This window comes from Calypte anna, chromosome 11, assembly GCF_003957555.1.
Source record: "Calypte anna isolate BGI_N300 chromosome 11, bCalAnn1_v1.p, whole genome shotgun sequence".
In the NCBI taxonomy this organism is placed as follows: Eukaryota; Metazoa; Chordata; class Aves; order Apodiformes; family Trochilidae; genus Calypte; species Calypte anna.
The window spans coordinates 3,456,497-3,469,213 of NC_044257.1; the positions used below are offsets into that span (position 1 = coordinate 3,456,497).

Below are 12,717 nucleotides of genomic sequence, written 5' to 3' on the forward strand. Positions count from 1 at the left end.
TGACTTTCAGCTCCAAAAACCTGGGGGCTACATTGTGCTGTGTTTTATTTTCCACACATCATCCTATGCTGGATAGCTAGGAATTCTGAATCTGCAGCCACATCCCAGATCTGTATTTGTCTTGGAGTAATAGGGATTCCTCCCCCTTTTCTATGGGCAGCAAATCAAACCCAGATGTGCAGTTGTAGCCAGAATAGGCTTTGGAAGAAGCATGGGTAGGCATTTGTTCTGCATGATTCAATAAACCAAAGAGCCTCAAATTAAGAATATAACACATAAGGTTGTATTTCATGTGCTTCATCTCATTCCCGCTTGTGGTTGAATCTGGACCTCTTCAGAAGCCACACACATCAGTGTGGCAGAGAAAGGGTAGATGAGAAAGCACAGAGACTTCTGGAATCAGCAGATAAGTGTTCCGTGGCTGCATCTGTGGTTATGCCTTTTACAGCTACTATGGGGAAAAGCACAAGGGAAATTTTTTGACCAGTGTGACTGCATCCTTACACACTTAAACTCATTTGCAAGTGGCATACAAACAAAATTATCACAGCCTTTGTATCTCTTGCAGCTAACAACACATCCATTTAACCATGCAGAATGGTGTTACGTAGGAGAAAGATACTATTTCAGTATAGAGGCTTTGTTCAAGAAAGTTAAATTCAGCAGCCATATAGGAAAGGGGCTTGCATTTTGCACACAAGGTCATAGGTTATTTATATTTAATATGTGACATCTGGCATTTTAAATAATTTCCCTGGCTAATTACCAGCGCCTGGGTGAAATGTGAAACTTCTACCATTGGGGAATTAAAAGGAAAACAAAAATAAAAGTAGGTTGCATAGCACTGGAAAGTTTTATAGGAAAATTAGGATTTGTTCTAATTCAGGCATTAGAATACATGGCAACAGATGACAGACTAAAAGGGAGCAATTTGACTGGATACATTGAACTTGGATAAATTCTAAGTTTTTAGTGAAAATCTGCAGTCATTCTTTTAAGACTCCTTGTGCCATGACTGTTAATTACAACACTTATCTAGATCTTTTGCCCAGCATCTGATCAGTGGGGCATTTGTAATAGCAAGATTACAAAGTTTTTTTTTAAAAATTGCCTACAAGGTGTGTGTTGACAAAAACATACCTACATAAAAACTTAATGAGGTCGCAGTCTCATTTAACCATTTTACAGTTTTCCCCAAAAAGTTTCATTGCTCTTCTAAACTTACTGCAGTCATATTAGTACACTTCACTATATTTTTCTTCAATATATCTTTACATTAAACAATCATTGCTTTGCTTTATTGTTTGTTTAACATTCTGTTGTGTAAAGCAGACATTACTTCATAAAGTTTGCTGCTGCTTTATATTTATATAGTTATATGGAACAGGTTGGAATCCTCCCATACAGAGGTTACCATTACACGTTAAAAAGACTCAAGGGGTCTAGAAATCCAGCCCTTAACAGCATGAATTCCTTCACAGGCTTTATATTCATAGTATTTTGCTCTCAAATCATCAAGTGAAAGCAAAGTAAAATTATCAGCTGCATTATTACTTGTATCAATATATAAGGATACTCCCGGCACAAGTATTTGCTTCCAAAGTGATTACTTATGCAGATACCTTAGAGTCAGCTAAAGTGGTTTGTGAGTGAAATCAGATGACAACTGAGATTGCTACAGGAACAAGAACAAACTCCTGTAATGCACAGTGATGTTTGCATAAGATAAATATTGGTGGAAACTCACATGAGGTTTCAAAAAAGCTCTTAGGCTTGATACAAAAGACTAAGGTGGCATTTTACTTAACTTTTCCATATTTCAACTTTCATTTTTGACTTTTCAATAGCCAGCAGACAGTTATCTTGTACAGGACTGGAATATAGAAAATAGATGTTCTGTTCCAAGCTTCCAATTTCTTGTAGCCTAATTTTGAGACTTTCTCAAAGCAGCACAAGTAACTTACTATTCATATAGACACTTAAAACACTGCCTTTGTTTCCCTCTACGGTGAGAACAATACAAATTGTGTTCCTTTTTTCAGTTAGGATTGCAAATAGTTCTGAATAAAGACTTTCAAATCTGGAATATATCTTGTACACTGTGTATGAACATTCAGGGTGCCTGGCTAGGTTAATACTTCTCTTTATTCTGGGAAAGAAGAAGCATCCCACAATTGCTATAGCAAAATAGTCTCAGCCTTTAGCTCTTCTGTTCTAGGATCTATATGTACCATGATACTCCTCCAATAGCCTTCTTTTTTGTTCAAGTGTAATGCATGTGCAGTTTAAGGTGCACCATTTTTTCCGCATTTCATATATACATTTGAAGTCCTTTGATTAGCTTAGATGTCACCACAAAGTCATTCCTTCTTACATACTGTAAATTAATAAATGATACATAGCATTTGCTTATCAGTTAAGGTTAAGTTAAGGTTTATTTATCAGCATATTCGTTATCTTCAGGGGTAGCAAAATAATATTTTTCCCTCACTACAGCCTTTTACCCTAGTTCATAATAAGTAGCCTGAATAAATGTACTACACTACCATTTTCTTGAGATGCATATTGTCAGGTTTCTGTATGAAGCCTGTTAGGCTCATTCATCAAGTGAGGACTGTCAGCCTTGTGCAGATCATCCTGTGTCCTTGATTCAGATCAGTCTAAGCCAACATAAAACAAGAGGTTCTAATGCTGTGAAAAACTACCTGGTAGTTTGGATCTTGGATGTCTACATTTTCTCTGTAGAACTGGATCCATTTTGTAGTTCTTAGATCCCCTGCTTAGTCTGTGCCTAATGAGTTTTCTGACCCAACATCTTCATTTGGATCCAACAGGTTTCAGCTGAGAGGCAACAGGTGTTAAGCAGGATTGCCATATCCCAGCTGTGGCAGGTGCTTGTGTGGGTTTTTTTTTTGCTGAGATCCAGTCCAGTGTAAAGTTAAAAATGCCAGCAAGGTATACAGCAAGGTAAGAAATGCCAACATTTATTTTTCCTTTGCATTGGAATAGAGCAGTAGTTTTTATTAACAGCTCTTGCCTCTCAGTTTTTTTAGTTGATTGACTTTGTGCCTGGTTTGCTGTCTGGAGTGCATGTAAGAGTTGATTCTTCTTTGACAGAGCAGGGGCTGGGAGGTTTAACTGTCTGATGGAGTCACAGAATCAATCCTCACTGGAGTCAGTCATCTGATACTATGCTGTTGGTCCTGGTCCTCATCTTTCTACATTAACCCCTTCCCAGGCATAGCCTTAGCTGCATCCTTTGGCTCCTCATTTATCAGACTGGATGGGGATAAAAGTGTACTGCTGTATTCTGACTAGAAATATCATCCCAAGGATTCATGCCATTTAGTTGGTGAGCAAAACCAAATCAGTTGATCAGTTCTTTTGCTTTCCTTATCAAAAAGGCCACAAATGTCTGAGTATGCACACAGTCTTTGACCTGATGCTCACTCCTTTGGAGATCTGGGCCTGGTGCTTCTGTATCAAGAGTTTTAGCTATGACTGCTATGAAACAAATATCTAGATGAAAAATAATTGAAGATCTAAAAAAGTTAGAACTACTGCATGGCACAGAGTAAACTGTTCTTTCATAGAGACATAATAGGCTTTAAAGACACATTTTTTAAATGATAATACAATGGGGGAAAATTCACAAAGAGTCTGATGACCATTTGAGAAAAAAAATCATGAAAACATCAAGAAAGTTGGGAATTCATTTAACTGTAAGAAGGAAAAGCTGGAAGACTCTTGTTTTGCTTCTGTCTCTTTATAGATTAAAAGCCAAGCAAAACCATATCAAAAAGATGAATAATTATTCTAGGTAAAATATCTACTGCTGATATGATATCTAGCTTTTATCCTATTTTAAACAAAGCAAATAGGTAGACAGTAGATATAAGTGTTTTAGTGTAAACATCTAGAAGAAGAAGATGTTATAAAAAGAGAGTAATGTAAAGAGATAAGTAAATACACTTATGTGTAGCCACCACTGACAATACCTTCCACAGAACCACAGCAAAGAAGCTGATGGAAATAGGTGCTATATATACAAGTCCTTACCTAGTCAGCCATTGAGGCAGCAAGAATAGTGAGCAGCACTCACTATTCTCCCACTAGAAATCTCACGTGGGACAACAGAGGAATAATTTTTATAAGATGACTGTGGTATGATTGCAACACAGTCCCTGTAAATAGATATTCACGGTGCACTAGCTGGTGATACTGGATACCAGCATGGTATCAGCATATTTCCTACTTAAATAAAACTAAACATGCCCATTTTCTAAGTCTTGCTCAGCTGGCAGCTGAACAGCCCCCAATATTTTCTGAAACAGGTAAAATATATTTTACTTGAGAGGAGGATCCTGAGGAATAACTTGGTTTAGCAATAGTGTGCATAGAGGTAACAGGCATTTGGGTGAGTTTCTCTTATAGGAGGAGGTTATGGGTTGAAGCAGTTAAAATGAAAATATCTCAAAATTCAGCTGAAAAAGGAATTAATGAACCCACAAAACCACCAAAATGCCGAGTTTCTAAACAGGAAGGTGGAACTAAGGTACATGATAAAAAGGCAATATTTATAAACTACCATAAAATTATGAAATACAGGGAGGCACTAGTTGATGAAAATTCATGAAAATTTTTTCATTCAGTTAATAAACTATTTTGCTGGACTAAATGTCCTTACAGACAAAAGGCAGAGCCTCTGAAATCTGCTACTCAGTTTCCATTTGAATTAAAACATACACTTCTCCAGGTTTGCTAATTAAAAAAGAAAAAAACAGTCAATCAGCCATGAAGTGGTTTCTGCTGGGCAGGGATTCAGCAGGAAGTAGTCAGCAGGACTGTCTATACCCCCAATCACTGTAAATGCATGACTTTTTTAGCATGTAGTAGCATTAAGCTGTCCTGAACACTTTGACATGCTTTTGCTCAGCAAAAAATGCTAAAGAGAACAACAGCTGCTCTTCTTGGTGCTCTCCTGCAAGCTGACCCTAATCCTCTGGGCTTATACAGTTGTTCAAGAAAAATTAGAAGGAAAAACTTTCTAATGCACCAAATGGGAAATGGCTTGCCTAAAGTTTCACCTTTTAAAATTTTTAGAGTAGCTCTTTCAAGAAAAAGTCAAGATATTTAAGATCCGTATCACAGAATACTGCTTCATATTTATTATCACAAAGGCAAGGGTGTGTCTGCTACAGTCTGACCATAAACTGGAAATAAATCTTTTTCCAGTCAAGACAGTACATGAAAGTTACTTGTCTAGCAGCTTCTAAAGTTGTAAACCCAGTTCAACTGGCTACTAGACTCTGAATGTGCTTAGCACAAAACATTGGTATGTACCAGTGAATCAGACAAAAGATCAAACTAAAAATAGTTTCAATATTATATTTATATACCTTCAGAGTACTCAGACCAATCTTACTGGATTTCCTCAACTCTTTCTCATTGGGAATGCCCTGACAAATTATTATGAGACTGCTAAAAAATTGACTGTAAAAGCTTAAAATTAAGCTTTAACATTAGAGTAGAAAAAACTATAAGCCAAGAAATGTTACTGTTAGAGTAAAACTTGAAAGAAATCCAAACTTGTTAAGGCATAGAACCTCATATATATAGTATATCCAAGCAATGTTAACTCTTTCCTACAGCAGTTCCTTAGTTAGAAAATAAATTTGATTTGTCTTTTAATATGCTTTGAATCTGGGATTACAATTCTTATTACAGTAAATGATGTCAAACGTTTGGTATTAATGTACAGTGTTCTTGCTGTCAATAACTTTGTGAAATATCTAAAACTCTTCCATTATTTAAACATCAATTCACTGTGTGAGGTTTCATCTTAGGAAATAGTAGCTATATGTGGTTTATATTGCTAAGAGAATCACAAATAAGAAAGATACTAAAAGGAAAGGAACAGTTGCCAGTAAACTGTACAAGACCAAAGGTTAAGTAACTCTCAGAACATGAGGTTATGGGTCGAAGTAGTTAAAAGGAAAATATCCCAAAAATACATTTCAGAAAATGAACTAATTAACCCATAAAATCACCAGAATGACAGGTATTTAAACAGAAGGGTGGGAATGGTTCCTTTTTTGGGAAGTCTTCAATATTTAATATGGCCCAAATATGACTTAAAAATTCAATTAGAGTTGTGTAGGATTTAAATTCCTTTGTACATAATCTCTCTGCCTTTCTCAGTAGTGGCTCCAACACTCAAGAAAAAACAGTCTTCTTAAAGGGAAGTTTTTCTATTTTTGCTGCTTCAGCTTAGGGTGTATTTCTGTAACACCTTAAGCCAACCTAATCTAGAGTTGCCATAGCCTGTCCCTCCATCCTACCCTGAGCTACTCGGTGATTTGTGCTGATGTGAGCAGAGTGCAGTAAGTCAGCTCAGGGATCTGAGCCAGTTACAAATGAGCTCTTCAAAGAAAGAAATTTTCTGTCTTGGTTCCCTCAACTGGCTCATTATATGGTAGCATGAGTAGAACAAGGGAGGGACCTCAGCTAGTTCTGTTTTATACATGTTTAATATAAGGTCCTAGAGAACCCCTGGGACCATCAGCTGTCCAGCAGTCAGTGGCTAACCAAGTCTAGTGACTTAAACTATGATTAGCTTTAGGTTCCACTAATATGACAGGCACTAAATTAAACAGATGAAACCTCACTAAATTTAAGGCTTTTGACAAGGGAATAGTAACATCTTTCAACAGAAAGTCACAAATCGCCTGGTATGACTTGTTATAAACTCTTAGTTGGAATCAACAGAGTGAAAGTGCAGGGAGGTAGCTGGCACCACTTAACACTGCCCTGTTTCAGAAAGGAAGGTGTCTGCATCCTTTCTCTCCTCTGACCCTCAGAACTGACTTAACTCACTAAACCAGATGGAAACATCTCACTCACCTCTGCTGTGGTAATTTTCTGCCTAGGGCAGTGTAGGAGTGACATCACTTTCTTTTGGCAGCAGGAGGTTTTTTCAGCTCAGCCTGGCACCTTTGCCTCTGAGGCTATGGATGCACGTCCTGGTTGGATGGCTGCTGGGCTGGATGAAGGGGTTACGTCTCCCAGACTCAGCTTAGCAGCAAAGCAGTGAACACTCTCTTTTCAGATAAAATAAACCACGTTAGCCCACACATCTCAAACAGCAGTTCTTCCATAACTCCCTTTGAAAATCAGGGTGGAACCTGGATCTTCATCATAATTACCTTATATTCTTCACCAACAACCTGCCTCCCTATGCCCCTTCTCTGAGGTATCTTTGAGGTGTATTCCAGAGCTTTCTCATTATGCACCTATCTTGCAATTAGGTGACAAATGACATGTGAAAGACAGAGCTTTGCATATAGCCCCTTCCTCTCTTGTGCCTTCTGCATAGCTCAAAAAAACAAAAAAACAAAAAACTCACACCAAAACAAAACAAAAAACAACCCCCAAGTAAATTGTACCAATTGAACACACCTAGTTTCAGTAAAAATATGGTACTGATGATGAAACTGCTGCTTCAACAAAAAACAAAAAGCTTTTAAAATATGGGGTATCAGCAGGTTGGGTCAAAGCAGAAACTATAGAGAATGAATGCAGGGCAGGAACTGCACAGTCACAGGTTTCTGACTACAAGACTTGCAGAAGGCAGCCCAAGCCAGGCACGGTACAGAAATAACTGGAATCAGTTCAGTTTGACTGAATGCCAGAGCACACTCTAATCCAGGGAAAAGCCAGACCTGACCCCATATGCAAGATCTTTGTTGCTGTTTTAAACATGTATCTTTACTGTGCCAGATAACAAACCAAAGATGATATTAATTTAGCAATTAAATAATTAGTAAACGATGCAACACGTTGATCCACACCAGTGAGTCAGACTGATGTTAATGCCAACTGAGTATATTGTAGAACTTTCTCTAACAACATTTTAATCAATTTGAATAAAATTAATTCAGGCTACATGATAAATTATAACAGCTATGTCTCATACCCCCCTACTTAACTCCTTTACACTTAGAATCAGCAACTTAGCCATTAAGGTAAATTGCTTCTGTAACAATAAGCACTAAGAAATAAGTTTAATATTTGCATGTTTGTACTAGTAAGTGTTAGGTAATATGGTTTCTTCCTTCCCTCTGGACCAGAGAAGCATGCCATCTGCTCAGCTGTTTTGTCACAGGCATTCATGAGACCACCCTGTGAGCCAAACCAAGGGAACTGACCCAGCTTCACTCTTTATTTGGGGGGAGTGAGGGGATTGTTCAGGTCTGCTAAGTTCCATGATGTGGCCCCACAAAAAGCTGTGTCAGCACAACTCTTCAGGGATCGTGTAGTGGCTGCAATAGGCATAGCAGACCAAGGATATCTGAATTTAGTACAGCTGCCAAATGCTTTGTGTCATAAGTGCAAGAACAGCAGTCTCTGTGCTGTGCATGCCCACAAGGGGCAATAAATCAAGAGAAACCCTCTAAAACACTGCAATTGTATCAATTTTCTTTACAAATGCCAGTAAAAAAATCTGTGAGTATATGAATGAATAGATCTTAAAGATAAATGCTGTGAATACATTGCCATATAGTGACTTCAGAAGAAAACATGCAATAAGGTAGATGAATAGTGGAAAATGGAGGAAGTCTAAAAAGTAAGTAATAAGGCTTATTGCAAGTGATAAAGATGGGGCTATGGAATCACTTGCTGTAGGCTTTTCTCTGGTTAACCTTAGTTCCAGAGATATATTTTCAATTCAGTGCAGAGAATAATCACCTCAGAGGATCATTGCCAGGAATAAGTGATATGCAATAGTAAACCATCAGGAAAAACAGACCAAAAATTACTTCAACTAAGAGAATCTTTAAAGCTCTTAGACAATTTATCAGTTTATCCCTCTCCCCACAATTCACACCAGTAACTCTGAAAACAAACACTATTGGCTGTTCTAAGCCATGGCCCTGACAATGCATTTTTTAGTCTCAGATATAAGAACTACAGAAAGTTTAAAAATGTGGGTATAGTTCAGATAAACATCTAAGGGTTTGGAAATTCATCAGAACAGTTTGTCAGAAAAAAAATGTGCTGTCTGTCTCATGAGAAAAAGGCTTATTTGTGATGTTGCTGGCACTTTTCTGTTCTCAGCTGGAATATGATGAGAGTAGTCAACTTCTCACATAGTGTTTTGTCTTCAAGGGCTGTGGGGAAAGAGTTCAGTTCTAAAAATAGAAGATTATACTGAGACTCTTATCCTATGTAAACTGACTTTGTCCCTTGTTAAAAGAGACAATGGGATAGTGAAGTAAAATCTGGGTGAAAACTGAAGAGTTGTGTGCAGTTAAAGAAGAAATTGTTTTCATTTTACAAGTTAAAAAAATCCCCACATATTCAACTTCAAAGGCAACTTGTGATTTTTAGTTACATAGCACTAAATCAAAAATTCCTCTCAATTAACTTGAACAGTAACTCTGACAACCACCAAATTCTTATGGCAGTGCCTCTGTGATGAAGCTTGGCTACACACAGAAGTAGGACTTGGGTCTCTGCTGTGGATGGAGTATATTGCCTACAGTAGATAAATTACTTCCAAAAACTAGATTTCATTTCCAAAATGTCTTAGAAATTTAATAGTCTTCCATAATATTTCAGTGGAATATGGTCTCCAAGTTTAATTTGAACGTTAAATTTCCATTTTAAGAGCTAAACTTGTTGAAAAATTTTTTACCTACAGTTTTATGTGACAAATACAGTCACAAATACAAATACAGTTTTATGTGACACATCATGGCTGGGTTAGGCTAAGGTGTACAAATGCACAAAAATTTCCATGCTGTAGGTTTAGCAGACCACTCTGGCTCACTACAGGCAGCTACAGAAACATCACATCACTTCCATAACAGCAATTATCCCCTTTTCACAGATGAGGTATTTTTTTTCTGAAACGTATGGGTATGATTTATACTTCCTTGGATTAGTTCTACTGGGAAGTCTTGAACAGATTTCTGATGTCACAGACATCTATGTCAACCAGGTCGTTAATACCTATGGGGACAGAGCCTGATAAACACTGCTTTTGTCAGCAGTGCTCATTTAAATCATCCTGGCCTCCAGGCTCCTTCTTCTTTCTCTCTTTTTGCCCCTGAACAACTGGTGAGCTGGTGGAAGGGATGTGGGGAAGAGGTGGTTTTTAACCTGCATCAATTCCCTAATCTGTTTTACCATGAACAATTTTACTGCCACACCTGAGACAGTGACAAAGGTGTACACCAAACTAGAGCAGGAATCCTGTCTGAGCACAAGGTGTTCCTGCTATTTATCTAGGCAACCAATCAAAAGAAAATTATTAGAATGCAAAAAGGTGTTAAAGATGGCAACAAAGCTTGTCCTTTTAATAAAACTGTCTAAAGTAAGCCATGGGGAGGGGTGTTTAAATAGTCTGAGTAGAATTGAGGGACTTGCTTGCCTGCAAACTGGCACTTTTGGCTGCTTCTTTGCAAATCCATATTGTAGCACATTTACTAAAGGTGCAAAACTGGGCTTGTTTACACAGGGCTTGAGTGGTAGAGGCAGTTCTTATTAAAATTTCAGAATTTTTAAAGGGTCATATCTCTTAATGTTATGTCTTCAGAATTCGTTGTTCAGATGACACTTTATCTGTGCACACAATATGCTACCCTTTTCTTCCAAAAAAACCCCCACATCCACTTATAATTCAGACTTGTGTTATCAAGACCAAGGAGATATCCACTTAAAAAGGGTCACACATGGTTAAAATTACATTATCAAACACTCTGCTTAGTCTCCAAGGGGGTTACCCTCCTTCTCCCTCCCATCCCAGATACTGTTGCAGTTGCATACTGCTTTTGTATGAACAGGTTTCTTGTTACTGACTCTTGAAATTTATTGGAAAATTAAAAATTAAAATATGCAGACTATTTAATAACCACACATACATTTACAAACTTCCCATGTTTGCCTGTACCCCAACCAGATAACACAATACAGGCATTTATAGGGAAAAACCCAGACAGATTTTTAAAGGCTCTGTAACAGTCAGAAAAGAACTGTTAAGCAGCTGCTCACTCTCCACTTTTATGAATACAGGGCTGAGTTATTACCCCCTATAATACAGCACTTATTTTGGCATATGGGAAGAGGTAATCCCTAAAGCTTATTGTGTTTACAGGTCCTATCTGCCTCCCCAGCAGTGCTGCCAGAGTACCTTTCACATACTGACCACTGTATATGCTCCCTGTACAGAATCTCTAGAAAGATATTTCAAATAATTTACTTTTGTTTTAGGGAACAGAGGGACATTTTTTGTTTGCTCTGACCCTCTCAAATCTTTCCCTTTAGAAATGACTCTTGGGAGTCCTACAAATGTTTGTAGTTTTTTAATCTATAGACAAAAATATGGAGTCAGATGAGAACTAAAATGCATAAATCCTTTTAAAGCAACTTTTAACTTATCTAGGCTTACACAGATGTGGTAAGAACATGGAGCTAAAACCCAAGTATTATTTTTGCCAGTATGCCTTAGGTTTCAAGAGAAGTCATGTCAAAAAGTTAATATGCTTTCCCAGATATATATTATAGGGTTCACAGATAATAATGTCTAATTTGTCTGTCACCTGTCTCAGCAGCTGTAAGAAGTACCTGGATTCATCAGGAAGACGTACTGCAGAAAATGTCATTACCTAATTAGTTTAGGGAAGAATAGCTTCTCAGCAACAGCATTAAAGAGTAATGAAGAAAGGTTAGTGTGGATCCTGGAACAAGTTCTCTTTCACTTCTTTCCCCTGAACCCTTACATTTTTCCATCTCTTACACTCTTTAGGGTACACTGGAGTGTAACATTGGAGTATATTTGGAGAGAAGATTTCTCCAAATCTTGGCCTCACTCAGAAGCAAAGGATCAAGTTCATTTGCCTGTCTAGAGCAATCAGAATTTCAAGTTTATAATTGAGAAATTATATGGACAATAGACTGAGCATTTATTTGGAATTCTTTTTTTTTTCTTTTTTTTCTTAAAGAACTGGTATCACAAGGCACCTTAAAAATGGAGTTTCCATTTTCTCTGTCTTGATCTGAGAGGGAGTATTACTGAGTATTACGTATGAAGAGGTGAACTCTTCCATATCATCAGTAGTTGCCAGTCACAGAATAATAAGAGTTGGAAGGGACTCCTAGAAATCATCTAGTCCAATTCTCCCACTAAACCAAGATCATCCAGAGCACATTACAGAGGACTGCATCCAGGCAGCCCAGTCTGACTACACATGGAGCCACTCCCTAACCTGGTTATGTCCAAATAATCTGCTTTTTGTGGCAAATGATCAGAGAACCAAAAGAAAGGAATGAAAGCAAAGTACTTCTTTTTGTTGGCTCCTGTTATTCTAGAGACTGCACAAGGTTTTCACTGACAGTTAGTTACTATGGCTATTAATATCCTGAAACAAAGTGAATGAATACCATGATTTGGAAGAAAAGTGAAAATTCACTAGGAAACATGAGGAGTATCATAGGAGTAGGCAACTGTATAGCAGTTTCTTTAAAGAGAGAAACTGATGACTATTTGGAAAAAAGTCTTTATATTTTAATGATCTGCAAAGTTTAGCCTCTGGCAGTTCTATTTTTAAAATAAGCTTTTACAATTAAACCCAGTTAACTCAGAAACTGCTGCAAGATGAAATATATTTGATCATTTGTTCACGTTTTGAATTGCTACAACTTTTGTTTTCTGCA

At 37.5% G+C, this 12,717-nt stretch overlaps 1 long non-coding RNA gene across 2 annotated transcripts in view; it reads left to right on the plus strand.

Annotated features, from left to right (window-relative positions):
* LOC115598928 overlaps positions 1 to 12,717 on the plus strand; it is a 34,938-nt gene that overhangs the window by 2,893 nt on the left and 19,328 nt on the right. For both annotated transcript variants that reach the window (XR_003988018.1, XR_003988019.1), the window contains exon 2: positions 2,835 to 2,967. This is a non-coding gene — a long non-coding RNA (uncharacterized LOC115598928). The remainder of the gene's footprint in view (positions 1 to 2,834; positions 2,968 to 12,717) is intronic.